Source organism: Camelus bactrianus, chromosome 12 (assembly GCF_048773025.1).
Source record: "Camelus bactrianus isolate YW-2024 breed Bactrian camel chromosome 12, ASM4877302v1, whole genome shotgun sequence".
Classification (NCBI taxonomy): domain Eukaryota; kingdom Metazoa; phylum Chordata; class Mammalia; order Artiodactyla; family Camelidae; genus Camelus; species Camelus bactrianus.
Genome location: NC_133550.1, coordinates 37,608,897 through 37,624,738, shown reverse-complemented (window position 1 = coordinate 37,624,738; position 15,842 = coordinate 37,608,897).

The following is a 15,842-nucleotide window of genomic DNA, read 5'->3' as shown; positions in this document are numbered from 1 at the left end:
TTTAATGGTGATGTTCTTATGCAGACATTTCCATGGATGAGGATGAGGACATGGATGTGCTTAAGGTGCCTGTGAATGACACCATTTTGGGGTCAGGGTAAAAGGGGCCATTGTTGGTGGCAACGAGATTAGGGAAAAAAGCCCAAGACTTGGGCAAAAGTCTCACAAAGTAGGTGCTAACTTGATGTTTAATTAAGAGTAAGGATCATACAGACCTCACAGGCCACCTGTTCATTCATTCAACAAATATTTAGTGATCATCTACTATGTGCTGTACAGTGCTGTAGGTACTCAAGATACAGAGTTGACAAAATTAAGTCTTTATGGTTAAAAAAAGCTTATATCTCAGTGGGGGAAACATAGACAAGAAATAAAGTGAGTATAGGGAATATGGCAGATAGTGGTAGATATGGAGAAAATAAAGTAAATGAATTAAATGGGGAGTATCAGAACAGAGGGATTAGTATTTTATAAAAGGTGATCTGGGAAGGACTTACACATACGGTAATATTTAAGCATAGATCTTAAGGGTATGGAGGAGGAAGCCATATGGCCATCTTAGGGAGGTGTATTACATATTAGGGAAGCAGCAAGTGCAAAGGCCCTGAAGTTGGAGTTTGCTTGCCCTCTTTATAGAAGAGTTAGGAGCTCAATTTGTCTCAAATCAGCAAGGAAGAAAGTGGCAGGAGTTGAGATCAGAGAGCTGGTAGGAGACCAGAGCAGATAAGCACTTAGGCTTTTACATTGAGTACGATGGAAAGATTTTGAGCAGAGTTATGGACATCAGAAACAACATCTTAAATGGACTACACTAGCTGGGTGCAAATAGACTGAGAGGCAAGGATGGAAGCAGGTCGGCCAATTATAGAGCCTTTGCATTTATCCAGGTGGTAAATGATGGTGGTTTGGACCAGGTAGAAGTGCTGATCAGAAATAGTCAGGTTCTAGATATATTTGAAAGCAGAATCAATAGAATTTACCTATGGATGCAAGTGGGATCAGAAAAGAGTTGGAAATGACTCCAAAGATTATGACCTGAGCACCTGGAAAAATATATACATGCCATGGCAAGAGTATAAGAGAAACACATCTGGGGTGATAATCAGGAATCCAGGATTGGACAGGATGAATCTAAGATATCTTTTAGTCATCTAATTGAAATTGTTGGGTAGGAAGTTGGACAAATGAGTTGGATTTCCAGGGAGAGTCCTGACCTATAAATATAAATTTGAGAGTTACTGCATCTAGATGCTTTTGAACACCATGAAGCTGATAAGATCACCTAAAGAGAAAGTGTAAGGAAAGAGAAGAGGACAAAGGGCTAAAGCCTGGAGAATGTAATGTTGAGAGATCAGGGGATCAGAAACAATGAGCAAAAGAGACTGAAAAGTGTTGGCTAGTAAGGAGAACCAAGAGAGAATAGTGGTTTTATGGACTGAGTGTGTGGGCTGAAATTCAAATGTTGAACCCTAATCCCAGATATGATGGTATTGGAGGGTGGGGCCTTTGGGAGGAATTAGGTCATAAGGGTGAAGTCCTCATGAATGGGGTTAGTGCTCTTATTTTAAAAGGAGGAGACAAGGGGTCTCTCTCTCGCTGCCATGTGAGAACACAGCAAGAAGATGGCCAACTGGGAGCCAGATAGATAGTCCTCAGCAGAACCAAGCCACTCTGGCACTCTGATCTTGGATTTCCAGCTCCAGAGTTATTTGCTGTTTGATCCACTCCATCTTTGGTATTCTGTTATAGCAGCCTGAGCTGATTAAGACAGGTAGCCAGAATCCACATGAAGAAAGCGTTTGAAGGAGAAGGGAGTAATCAGTTATGTCAGTTGTTGCTGATGGCCCAGGGAACTGAGAGCAGCACAATCCAGCCTCTTTGTAACACAGGGATCCAGAGGACACTGTGTGCCTCCAGGATTCTTGCCATCTCCCCACGGGTCATGTAAAAGACCCTCTCAACTCCAGGAATTCCCTCAACCCTCAGAAGGAGACAGCAAGGTTGTGGAGATCCGAAATAGCAAGACACCACATTTAGTGAAAGGGAATGCTGAAATTATTTCATTGGATTAATTTACCTTTTGGATTAAAGGGTTCTGCCCAGCAGGAAGAATCTCAGAGGAAGGATGAGGTATCAAATAAATAAGGAAATGAAGCTGCATTTTCTGGACACATTTGAATATGCGATAAGTAATTGACTTTTCCTTGTTAATAAATAGTCACCCTCTGAAGGGTATATTATTAATGCACTTGACTAAAATACAATTTTTCATTTTTAAAGTATAATTAACAGTAAGGACCCAAGTTTAATGTGTGAGTGTTGGTTGTAAATGAGATGCATAGTTTGTAACAAAGCAGAGGTGGCCCAAATGTATACACAACCTACAGGAGAGTGCTGGCACAGTGCTGGGCAGTCAATAAATATTTGTTAATTAAGCAAATCCAGTTGCATTTTAAAAGTTCATTTTATTTTTTTTTCCTTGAGGTTTGTACTTCCATGGATGAGACCACAAATAGATGCCTATCGTAAAGGCTGTTCTGGTTGCTTTCCTGGTAATAGAGCCATGGCAGAGTTTTAAGCTGCAAGAGGCAGGTGATAATCGATGGGAGTTCTTAAACCAACAAAGAGAAAAGATTTTTTAAATGGCTAATTAAATAAAACTCTTGGTTATTTAAACATCCTTTAACCAGGCAGGGTCTTCATAATGAAGAGAGCCTCGGTCTGTAACAACTTCTTAGAATCACAGAGTATGAGAACTAGCCTTGTTACTTTCAGGTCAGGACACTGAGGGTCAGGGAGACTATGAGATGTGCTGAGTTACTGGTTAGAGAATAGTAGTGATGGCTCTTGAACTAGACTCTCTAATTTGTCTTCTGATACCCTGTCAACGATCCTAAGTTCATAACCTGTGTTAATTTTCTTATGAACTTAGACCATTCATTTGAAAAATACTCAACAATTCTGATGTGTGTGCGAAAAGAACAAATTGTCACTATTTGCAAACTATTTATAGCTAATTAGTGCTTATTTTCCACATTCCTTGACCTACAAAAGGAGTTAAGGGGATCTGTCCAGTAGAGCAGAGGTAGAGAACTCAAATACCTACGGGATCTAAACCTTTGATAAAAATGAACAGGCCATGTGAGGACTGTGGAAGAGCAGAGGAAAGGCTGATGGTCCGCTCCAGCCCATTTGTGCAGGCCTATTTCATGACCTTCCATTTTCCCACAATGCTTGATTTCTATGCCAAAATTCCAATTTCCTGTATTGGCCATTAATTCAAAATTTCAAAAAATTAAGTAGACAAAACATTGTGCAAGTGAGATTGTAAAAATGAACAAGCATGTCTGTGGGATTTGGTTTGTCTGGAGGCTTTCTCTTTGCAACTCTGATGTAAAAGTTTGGGGTTATTTTGCAGTGTCTGCCAATGCATGATGTGCATTAAAGTACTCCTGTCGGCCTAGCATTGTACTAAATACTATGGGGATGGGGAGAAGGGAAACCTACAGTAATTTAGGGCATGTTTCTTATCCTCTGGGAATTCCTCAGTTGGAAAGACCAATATATGTGTATCTGTGTACAGATATATACATATATATACATATATGAAATAACTAGGGACATGTAGTCACTACTAGATTTCAGTAGGTACTGTTGGAATTCAGAGGGTGATTAGTAGAGACAAATTGAGTTGTGGACTGATTATTGATGTATTATTTCTCATTTCCAAATATATCATTTTTTTCTAATCTGTGAAAATGGATCTAGACCATTTAAGTATTTCTCCTTTGCCAGCGGGCATGAGGTTAAGCTTTGTCATTGCAGGAGGAAAGAGTTTTTCTTCCTAGTTCTGGTGTGCTACTTTGGAAGGCTCCCTTAACCACTCAGCACCTGGTTTCTCCAGTTCCCAGCTCCTTCTGTACACAACAACCAATAACATCCGTTGACCAGCAACTTTCCCTACCAGCTACCTCAGGCATTTTTAGTGGATTGCTTCCTGTGAGACAGCTCCCAGTGAATAGCTTTTTCTGATACCCTGGACAATGAACTTCTTGAAAGTTCCATAGGGAAGATTTCCAGCAAGTTGCACCAGTGTGACACTATCCTGTCATTCAGTGCATCATGGTAGTGCCCTCTCCAAGGTCTGGACCTCAGCCCTAAGGGGAGCCTTTCTCTTGGGTTCTCTGTCTCAGCGCTAGGGATGGTGGCTGTTACTTATAACAGCTGTTTTGATACTCTTTAGAGTTCTCTTGTTAGCCAATACCTTGCTACAGTTAATACTTTTTTATATTAAATTTTATATTAAAATTTTATATTAAAATTAAAATTTTCCTCTTAAAATTACGGTGTAATTTTGGTCTCCTTATTGGACCAAAAGTGATGTAGAGTGTGATCCCCCCGTCTCAAACTCCTAATGTTATCTCCAGGGGCCATGTCTAGGTTACAGACGGTACCCCTTTGCTATTTCTCTACTCCAAGCATTTGTATTAGGGGCTGTTCATCTTGGTTCTCAATGTCCTGGAGAATGGTTTATAGAACAGGTACTGACTCAGAGCTCACCAGAGTTTTTCTTTTTTTTTTTTAAAAAAAAACTTCAGCTAGCATGATGAAAATGCTCTATATTGAGGCTATAATGATAATTATATATGGATGTGTTTGCCAAAACTCATTAAAATGTACACGTAAAATTTACATTTATTGTATGTTAGATATGTCTCAAAATAGATAATTTAAAAAAAAAAAACTTGTTCTCTGGGACTGAGGCTGAGAATATATACTCAGAGCTGCCTGGGGCCTCAGTTCCATCCCTGGGGGGAAGGCCAGTCTGAGAGAAGTAAGCTAACGTACATGAAGGTGAAGATGAGAGACAGAGAGAAAGTCTGAGGGTTCTGGTCCCTTGTTCCTGACGTCTGCAAAAGAGGATCTACCCTCTTCTTTTCTGCTATTTGCTCTTGTGAGCTAGTAAATTCTCCATTTTCCATAAACTAGTTCAGTTTGGTTTTCTTTTATTCATAACTAAAATATCTAATACCGAAAGAAAAGGTCATTGCAGGCTGAACTAATGAGTGTGGGCAGACTTTATCTCAGAGATGAGAGTGAGCTGGCTCTTGTAGGGTGCACAGAGAGGACATAGAAAAGCACTGTGAGTGACAATGTAAAGAAAGCACAGTGGAAGATAAGGGTATGTATGGCATTTGTGGAGACAGGCCCTCAAAGTATAGCAGCTCTCTGCAGGGACTTTGAAATCAGATGGCTTTAAGTTTAAACCTTAGGTTCGTTGTTTGCAAGCTAGTGTACTGGAGACCCAAAATCCCTGAGCTTCAGATAGCTGTTGCAAGGTTTAAATGAGATTAAATATTTAAAATACCGCAATAAATGACATAGTAATAAAAATGATAAGGAAAATAGTAGAGGTTGTTACTCGTGCTCATGATTACGGGAAAGATAATACTTGAAAGCAGAATTATTTAATTCCAAATTAATAGATGGTGTCATTGACACCACTCTCTAGAAAGTCTAAGAAAAATGATTAACCAGGTTGCAATCACTTAGAAAAGAATTAGATGGTTCCTAAGAGTCAGCAGTGGCTCACCAAGAACAGGTCATGCCAAATTAACATCCTATCCTTTCTGTTAGTTTTATGAGACAGAGGGAGTAGGGGAATGTTATTGACATGGTCTGTCCATTTTGAAAGCCACTGGATAAAGTGATCATATAGCTTGGCTTGGATACTTTCAGCCAAGCAACCTCTCTCTGCCCAGAATACCCTAGATTTTTTACTAGCTATTTCCAATGTTTAAAAAGCCCTTCTTGTTATTACTACTATTAACATTTTAAAGGAACCATGCCATTTTGTGGACTCACTTTGAATTTGAGAATAACAAAATTCAACTGTACCATTTAAATATACCTTTATAAATCTAAACCTATAGCTATACTCTATTGCTTTTTTTTAATATAAAATATGGGGTTTTACCATTATCCTTGTTAGTTTCAGCACAGCAACCCAACCTGTCAAAATCTTGATCCTGTCATCTGTCATGTTAGTTATCCCTTCCTGGCTTCATTTCATCCTCAAATTGGATTTGCATGATGCTATATCATAAGCCACTGACAGAAGTGTTGAATAGGACAGAACCAAGTATGGAGCCCTGAAACATGTCCTAAAGACTTTCTTCTACATTGACATAGTTTTACTAATTGGTACTCTTTCAGTAAAGTGTTTCAGCCAGTTAAGAGTTTTCTTATTTGCACTCTGGTCATCTTCTCACATAGATATCAAGAAAAACTTCTTTGGAGTTGTGAGAAGAACTTAGATTCTAGATTCTGGTTATATTAGAGCTCTTTAGAGAAACACAACCAATGATGTGTGTGTGTGTGTGTGTGTGTGTGTGTGTGTATCTATATAGATAGATATGTCCTTCAACTGATTGGATCAGGCCCACCCACATAATAGAGGATAATTTGCTTTACTCAAAGTCCAGTGATTTTGATGTTAATCTCATTCAAAAACACCTTTACAAAAATATCCAGAATATTGCTTCACCAAACATCTGGGCACAGTGGTGGCCTGGCCAAGTTGACACATAAAATTAAGTATCACACTTAGAGGGTTAGATGTATCTGGCCTGCCATAAGGGCTGTCATGAAGAATTGTTCAGTCCACGCCCTTCACAAAGGCACTCTGCTGAGTAAGTGAGTAGGCCATGTGCCTTGAACTAGGACTACATCTACTAGCACGAAGGGTACCTTGTACTAATTAGTAGGCAGGTGCAGTCTATTCACCATGCTGTGTGCCTCTGGGCACCTTTTTCTAGTTTACACAAAGCCTTTGAATAGGCAAGCTGTGGTCTTGCACTTGGCTTCTAATTTCTGACTCAGTTTTTTAGTAGCTACATGACCATGGGCTAAGCCATTCTTTTTCTGTGAAGCCAGTTTTCTTCATCTGCAAAATGGGCACATGTACCTGGTTGTAAGACTTAGATCAAATGAGTTAACATGTGTGAAATGCCTGGCTGGCTTGGTGTTTGGCACACAGTAGGTTCATAGAAAATGGTAGCCAAGAAGATGATGTTATGCATCTTCCTGATCTGTACCTAGTATCCCCTTCAGAAATAACCTTTTGGCTTGTGCTCCATCCCAAATAGTCCTTCTTTAGTTGGCTTAACTGTGGATTCTATTTAGAACTCTTAGCCGATCCTGATGACCACAAGGGCTGCTTTCCAAACATTTAAAAAACAAGAGACTCAGACATTGAAATTCCTTGTCTGGCTTAGGCAAAGACTGTCAGAGTCGAGGGACAGTGAGACAGGCCCATAAGTTCCCATTGCCGGGAGCACACAGCTGGCAAGTCTAATTTTAAGTCCTTGCTGAAGTCCCTTTTGACACTCATAAATGCAGAATGTCCTATTTTATCAAAACAATGACTTCTGGAGAGACACTGAACAGATGACAGCCATGCAGCCTTCCCAAATGGAGCAGAACACATGGTCGCAAATAATGTTTGTAAATACATTAATAAGTCATACAAAGAAATGCAGGATTGGGAATGGATAAATAACAAGACTTTTCCCCCTTAATTAAAAGGATTTGGCTCACTTAAAATACCAAAGCATCATTTGCCTTTGTAGACGAGGGACACTTGGAATCAAGTGTTAAATCTCTTCTGATAATGCCACAGCAGCTTAAAATCTCAAATACGTAATGTTTTTAATTTGACACCCTTCTCTAAAAAAGGGAGAGTGCTTTGAATAAATCAATTGTAAATGAGTAGAAATTAAAAAAAAAACATTTTATATGTCTTTATTTTTATAGAAGTCACATTTTGAAAACAGCTGAGAGTTTAAGTCCTCTATAGAGGATGTTCCTACTCTGATAGACTCTGTTCCAAAGTAATTAAAAATTTTTCTAACAAAGCTTGTTAGCATCTTTACTGTTCTACTTTTTGTCTCTTGTCTTCCTCTTCTTTACAGAAAAGCAGGCTTGACAGAGACAGGGGTGTCTGTGCACACCAGGCCACCTGGCAGGGAGAATACCAAAAGCTAGTATTAGTCTGTTTTCAATCATTTCTCCTACCCCTGTCTTTCTCCCTTCCACCACCTGAAGTCAGACCTTCCTGTATATATGTGTACAAGAGGGGGAGGGAGGAAGGAAGGAAGGAAAGAAGGAAGGAAGGAAGGAAGGAAGGGGAAGAGATCAGTAGTGGATGTAACAGCAGGAACACAAGGGGGAGAGGGAGACAAATCTTGATGGGCCCCTTGGCTCTTTTGCTAGTGTCCATTGAGTGAGACTGATTCTGTGATAACTTATCAAGGGTAGAAAGAACTTTGTGCTTTGAATGAGATTTGTGCTTCTATTGCTTTAATCTGCCCACAGCTCCTGAGACCCTCCACTGACTCAATCCCTTCTAAGCCACAGATAATAGAATCACAGCCTCAAAAAAAAAAAATGCCTTTGAGGTTGTTGAGTTCATTTTGTAAGAAAAGGACTAAGACTTTGCGAAGGGTGACTCAGTCAAGATCATTCAGCCAGCTATAGCTGCAGCTGCACTGGAAACTGCCTTTTCTGAAGTCAGTTCAGGGCTTTTGTCACTATCATATGCAATGTTTCTGCAATCAGGTCACCATCTCCATTATCTCTTCTTTGATGTCACTTTCAACTTTCTTGACAGTCAGATAAATGCCATTTGGTTTGTATGTTAATTTACCTTTCTTATGCTTTTCCAGGAGGCTGAGGAAAGAGGCGATCGTATTAGCTTTAAATACTTTGGCTTAGCATAAAAGTTTCTCCACCATCACCATCCTCTCTAGTCTTTCCAGGGCTCATGTTTCAGTGGCCCTAATCTACCCTCTATCCTTTGTACACATCTAGTCTCATTTTTGCATCCTTGCACATGCCACACCTTAAAAGATCGTAACAGCAGTGGTAACAGTGTCATTTATTGGTAGCATACCATGCCTCACCAGCAATGATTGATCATAGTGATTGATTGGCAGATCACGAGGATCAGTTGCCTAGTGGCTTAGAGCATTGCACACTGACTAACATGCAGGGTATTAAGAAACCACAGCACCATCATTCATTGCTTCTGGGGCTGACAGAAATATTTCATTGTGTTATCCAGGGAATATTACGGTGTACCAGTTAAGGCTCAGCAAGGAAAACAGAAACGGTTCTAGGAAGGGTTTTTAAATAGGGAATGGATGCATAAAAAACCACTGCAAGAACTGAAAGTTGAAAGGTCAGGAAAAAGGCTGTAGCTCTCAGACTCCTGTTGAAGATTCCCACAGGACTCACAGAATGGTCAGGACAGCCGGGAACACTAAGTTAGGTGATTTTCAGAGACCACTTCAAAACCTTTTGCACACAGAATGAAGTCCATGGATTTGATCCTTCTGCTGGCAGAGTGCTGATAGCACCATTCTGTTTCTCCTCTGCACGCTATGTATCATTGAAGTTTTTTTATTGATGCAGACTGGCCTGGAAAGCTGCTAGCAAGGAGTTCTGGGAAACACTGTTTCCAGACTTTTCACCTATGAGATACAGGGGATAATCTAGAGAAGAGAATGGTGCCAAATTACCAACAACCTGGCACAGATGGCATCCATGTTTCTTCATATTGTGTGCGAGAAGGGAGAGGAAAATCCTTTTTTAGCTTCTGTTTCCATTCTAGGTAGGCAGTGACTTTTCCAATCAAAAGAAGTTTAATCTTCCTCCTCTCGTCACAAGAGCCTGCAAGAGGACACTGACTGTATAGAGAATGTGGCCACTAGAGACACTGCAAATGCAAAACATGAATGTACTGAAGGCTGCCATCAGTCCCTGGTTAACAACGGAAATGAGAAGTCAGGACACCTTTTCATGAAGGACCAGATAGTGAAGATTTCAGGCTTTGTAGGCCACATGGTCTCTGTCACTCTGTCACTTTTATTCAGCTCTGCCCTGGTGTTGCTAGAGCACACAGACAATATGAGAAAGGATGAGTGTAGCTGTGTTCCACTAAAACTTGATTTGTAAACACAGGCAGTGAGCTGCATGTGGCTAGCAGCTCATGGTTGTCTGATCTCTGGATCATTAATAAGCAGAAAATGCTTCCAAAAACAAAAAAGAAAACAAACAAACAAAGCTACCTCATCCTCCCAAACAAACAAATGAACAAACAGAAAAAATCCAACCAACCAAAAAATACAAAAAAAAAAAAAAAAATTTAAGCCACCTGGTAGAGCTATCTGGGACAATGACAGTGTAGGAGATAGTGAAGAGGGTACAGAAGGGGCAAGAATTATTTGCTATGCTGTTTTGATTAGGGGTAAGGGTAGAGATGGAGACTGTTCCTACAACTTTGGTGAGGAGAAAGAGAGACTAATAACAGAATCCACATATATCCTTTATAGTTGCTTCTACATAGGAGTATGTGTAGTACCTTAGCCATTTAGTTCTCATGATAGAGTTTGAACCTAGGCATTCCACACAACACATTTTTTGCACCATCATCTTTCAGTTGCAAGTAATGAAAACTCAGTCCAGACTGGCTTAGGCCAAAGGAAGGATGCCTTGGCTTTTGTGGCTGAATTCACCAGGGCTGTTACTGACTTGCTGCCAAGTTGGCTCCAAGTGTGTGTGCAGCGTCAGTCGGAATCAGCCTTTCTCCATCCCTCACTACTCCTCTCTGCTTTTCTTCATTCCACTTGAGTTGACCTTCCCTTTGGGGTGGTGAACCATCATTGGCCAGCACCACAAGCCCAGTGGGAAGAGTGCTGCTTTCCTCACAGTTCTAGAAAAGCCCCCGGGGCAGACTCTGGTTGGCCTGAACTGAATCTCAGCCACAACACAAAACCAATTATTCTGGCAAAAGGGAAGGACAATCCTGACTACCTAAGCCTTGGTTGTGTGCCCTGATCAGGCCCATCTCAACCAAACAGACTGAGAATGGGGAGGAAGCATGGGTCCTGAAAGGAATATCAGAATGTTGTTATCACATTGTAATAAAATGGAGGCTTAGCAAGTAAAATCCATGCGTCTACAGTTGGACTTGATTTCACAGAGTTCCAGGTTACCCCATGCCCAATCAAGCACGGATACCTGAACTAGGGGGGTGGTTTCTGATGCACACTGTTCAGCCTCTCCTGTCCCTCTAAGTAGTGGTGCTGCCTCAGCTGCAGGCACAGAGGCTGGTAGAGGCAGATCAGTTAATAAGGTTGAATGACCAAATGGAACTTATTTAATTAGAGTAAGTATAACAAACTTTCTTGGGGGATACCTTTCTGAAGATTCTTAAACAGGATGGAGACCACTTTCCTTTCTAAACCAGAGTCATTTGATCATTTGTTCTTGCTGTTCCTTAGTTCTCATGAAAGCAGTTAATGAGAGAGAGAGAGAGAGAAAGGTCAGTTTTCTTTCTAGGAGGCTGCAGCATTTGACTTTACCTTTCCTTTAGCTTATGCACTGAAATGGATAAAGACTTTGAAGCTTTTAAAAGCAAAGAGCATACAGACTTCATTTTATCGGGCTAGAGAGATGTGAGTTTCGTCATGCCTGAAAGAGACCCTACCCAGCCCGCAGTGGATATGTATTTAAGCGTGGCCACCAGTAGCGTGGTGTGAGCGGGCACTGACCTTTTAGATTAGTGCCTAAGCTTTCATTAAGAAGAGCATCCAAAATGACAGCCATGCCTCTGAGGAAGCCCAGCATTCCACACTGGTAGCCCAAGCAGTGAAAATTGACTTGGCGTGGGATTCTCCTCTCCCGGGCCCCCATACTGGGAGCCAGGAGCACAAGACAGCACGTTGGCAGATTCCAATCACTGAGGAGCTTTCCTTTATGATGCTGCTTTGTAAGAATGCATCCAGTTAAATTCACAGGGTCATTGACTGTGGCTTTCAAAACACAAGCTTTTATGAAGGAATGCGAACCTGGAATCCAAGGTTCAGAGCCCAGACCTTCAAACAGATTAATCGCCATGGGGAGCATCATAGGAGTTTTCCAACTTTGGCTTCATCCTGTGCCCTAGCAACTGTGGGGCCCCTATTCAGCAGACCCAGGTGTCCACTATGGTCTGTTGGACAGAGCACTGGGCAGCGAGCCAAGAATTAGGACAGTCTCATTTCAGCTCCCCAAATGGCTCCTTGTCTGCCCCCTTGAGCAGGTTTCCAGCTTATTAGGTTAAGAGAAGAACAATAATGCCCCAAGACACAGAGTTCCAGGGTAGGGGCAGCTGTGGGACAGGTGTGTGTGTCTGTTTTGGTGGGGAGTGTCTGGAAGGCAAGTAAATCATTTGCAATAGAGATAGTGTCCTGCTCTGTCTAGTGGATAAAACAAGTGACTATTTCCCACTCTTACCTTTCCTTCTGATAAGCTAAAGCGTGGGGGAGACAGAAGAGATAACTAGGACTGTGGAATAAATGAAGAATTGACAGTCTATCCTGTGAGCTTAATGTAACCTTCCTTAAGAATTTTATGACGCCCAGCATTAAAATTTAAAGCCATATTTTCTAAATTTGAATTTAAAATAATATTTTCCTTCAGAGAGGGGGCATATGGGAGATACCAAATAAATGTTTATCACATCAATAGAATAATTTTTAATCTTAGCTAGAATGCAGCTATAATTAGCAAGTGGATTATGATCTGTACCAGACAAGGCAACCTGTGGAGATTATTGTAGCTTAATAACGGTAGCTAGAATTTATTGAGTGCCTACTGTGTGCCAAACATGGAGTCTTATACTTTTACTTGGATTGTCTCATTTCCTCCTAACAATAGATGTATTGTAGGGCATTTACCATCATCTCCATTCTACCGACTGGGAAAGTAACAGATGTACAGGAGTTAAATACATTTTCATGTGGTTGGTGAGCTGGGATTTGAACCTAAGCAGTGCAGCTGACTCTAGAGTTCACATAACCCTCTCCACCAGTCTGCCAGTGATTGCCCTGTCTGTGTGATGCTGTCACATTGGACTGAGAAGACCTGAGACAGAAGTCACCACTCAGAAAGAAGTGGTAGGGCTGCCAGATATGGCAAATAAAAATGCAAGATGACCAACTCAATGTGAATTTCAGATAAATAACAGTTAATTTCACTGTAAGTATGGCTTATGCAATATTTGGGACATACTTCTGCTAAAAAATCATTTCTTGTTTGTCTAAAATTCAAATTGAACTGGGTATCCTGTATTTTATCTTACACCCCTCTCCCATAAATCTTGGCCGAGCTGGGATCTCAAAGGAAAGGACCTACACGGTGTGTTCCTCTTTATATATAATTCACCACTCAGCCTCAACCTCTCACCGAAGGCTACTTGTTTCTCCAAATCAGTTGAAATCTAAAGTGCCTTTGTGCTTGTGTAAACATAGGTGACTGAGCATGAGGGAGGGGTGGGTACCTCAGAGAGAAAACCATCCTTATATACAAATGCTTGTGGGAGGAGCTCAGGGGTCATTTCTGCCCATCTGGTAATAAGAACTGTAGGCCCTCCAGCTGTCTGTGGCTCAGAGATGTGTTTACTGTGGCTCAGTGACTGCTGAGGCTCTGCCCTTTGTCCACTAAAGTTTCCACCTATCCTACTTCTTTCTACTTAGCTACTGGCCTGCCGCACTCATTTATGTTATCTGTCTGCAGCCTCTCCCCAGCCATTCGAGTTGATAACTACTTTTAGGATGACACCTCCCCAAGAGATAGCCAGAATTCAATTTCAATTCTAAAACTGCATTGGATTAGATGTCATAATTTAGGCAAATGCGTGCAGGTTTTAATACAACTTATGCAAATTCCCAGTGATCCTCCTATTTTATACACATGGCAATAGCTGTTGGTAAAATCCTAGTGAAGCCCACAGGTGGAGACTGTGTAATTGAGCACTGGATTGAGTCAGGGTTCTGTGAGCCTTGAAAGGGCAAATGGTGTAAATGTTAATAAGGACTAACATGGAGAGGAAGGCCAGAGGGGCTGGACTGGAACATCTTTGGTTTAGAAGCAGTGAAGCACTTAATCTTTGATTTATAAACAACCCAGAACCAGATGTAGGAATATTCATTTTCTGTGAATATGATGTATCCTGCTTATGAGAATCTCTCTCTCCAAAGAAATAAAGAGAAGATCTGCCAACCATTTAAATGAAGAAAAATGTGTCTGATACTTTCATTTTGCCTGCCTTGGTATAAGCCAGATTGTGAACTTAGAAGACTCCAACCTTACTCGTGGCTCTGTGTTATGAACAGAATCGTTCTGCAAACTGCTGATTGAGATCTGCTCAGTTGTAGAAAAACAACTGTTTAGGGTTTTAAGAAATGGTGCTAACATCACATTTACAATTTAATTAGGCAACTTATTTTTTTTTTTTTTTTGGTTCTGATCTCATTGTTATATCAACGCCTTTTATCGAGTGTCCGTGGACTAAATAAAGTAATAATCATGGAAGTGATTTGAAAGCTATACAATGTGAAAAGGTGTTGAAGAAACCATTAAGTGTTTTTTAAAATTTATTTGTCTTTGGTCAAAACTCAATTTTTGATTTAAAATGGTCTGCCTCACGTTTAAAGAAACTGGCTTCCACAAATGGAAAGTAGCATTTGGACTGGGGAGAAAAATGCATCTCGGATTACTTTCCTGTCTCTAGCCTTGAGAAAGATCAGTGATGAGGGGCCATAGGAGGTACTAGGTGTGGGAGTATAAATGCCAAAGCTGGTTATGTATATAAATCTGGCTAGTGACTATTTATCTTCCTGTTCCTTTTATCCTCACCCAAACCATTAGGTAATCAAGTTTAGACTATTCAGATATGCATTTTCAATATTTATCTTCAGGTCATTTAAACCAAGGTGCATTTCTGTGATTAAAAGTGGCACAATAAGGAGAGTTATGAAAAATGACTGTAAAAGAAGCAAATTGGAGAGATAAGCTAAATAAATGAAACCAATTAGAAAGCAGGCTTCACAAAGAGATGAAAAAATATGTAATTTTGTGGAAGAAATAGATAATGTTAGATAAAGATTTTTAAAGTGCTTGGGGGGAAATGAGAGTCAGCCATTTGCATGTGAGGCAGAGATGAACTAGAAATCAGTACAGTTGATGGAGTGGGGAGCACATGATTTGAGATTCAAGATTTTAAGTAGGGTTTGAGACGGCATGTCAGAAGACCAACAAGGGTGAATTACAGAGATCAGGATGGGAGGGAATGAATAAACTGGAGGAACCTAGATGGAGGAAAGAAAAAGAATGAATCCTAAAAGGATAAAAGTGGCTTTAAATGGTAATGAATCACATATTGAGACTAAAATATGAATATTCAACAGTAATGTAAGATCGTCAGATTAAATAGTTGAGAAATGATATGAATATAATAGGAAATAGAAAAGACAGAGCAGATGGAAAACAAGGCATTTTCTATTTCTCTTTTACGATTAAGAGTTCTGATTGCAAATGGAGGGAAATAAATGTCAAGATAAATAAAATTAATGTGCTTTTGGCAAATAAAGGAACTAATAACAAAAGGAGATGAAATGACACTCACCCCCTTCCGCCAACACACACACACACACACACACACACACAAACTCAAGTAAACCATATTTTGCAATTCTTCTTTCTTCCAGGAGGCAGTCTCTGAAAATTCCCACAAAAAGTCTCATTTGAACCTTTAAAGTGGCACAATTTGTAGTATTTTTCTCTCTTAATTTGCAGTTATCTTTGTGTTTTGAATCAAAGCTTTTTCTTATTTTTGTCATGTGTATGGGTTTCATATCTCTTCCACTATTTTTCAAGGGTAAAGAACAGAACCTTAATTTTGTTTTTCCTTTTCCCTACCCGATAGCACCTGTTCACAACATTTTTGATTGTTTTAC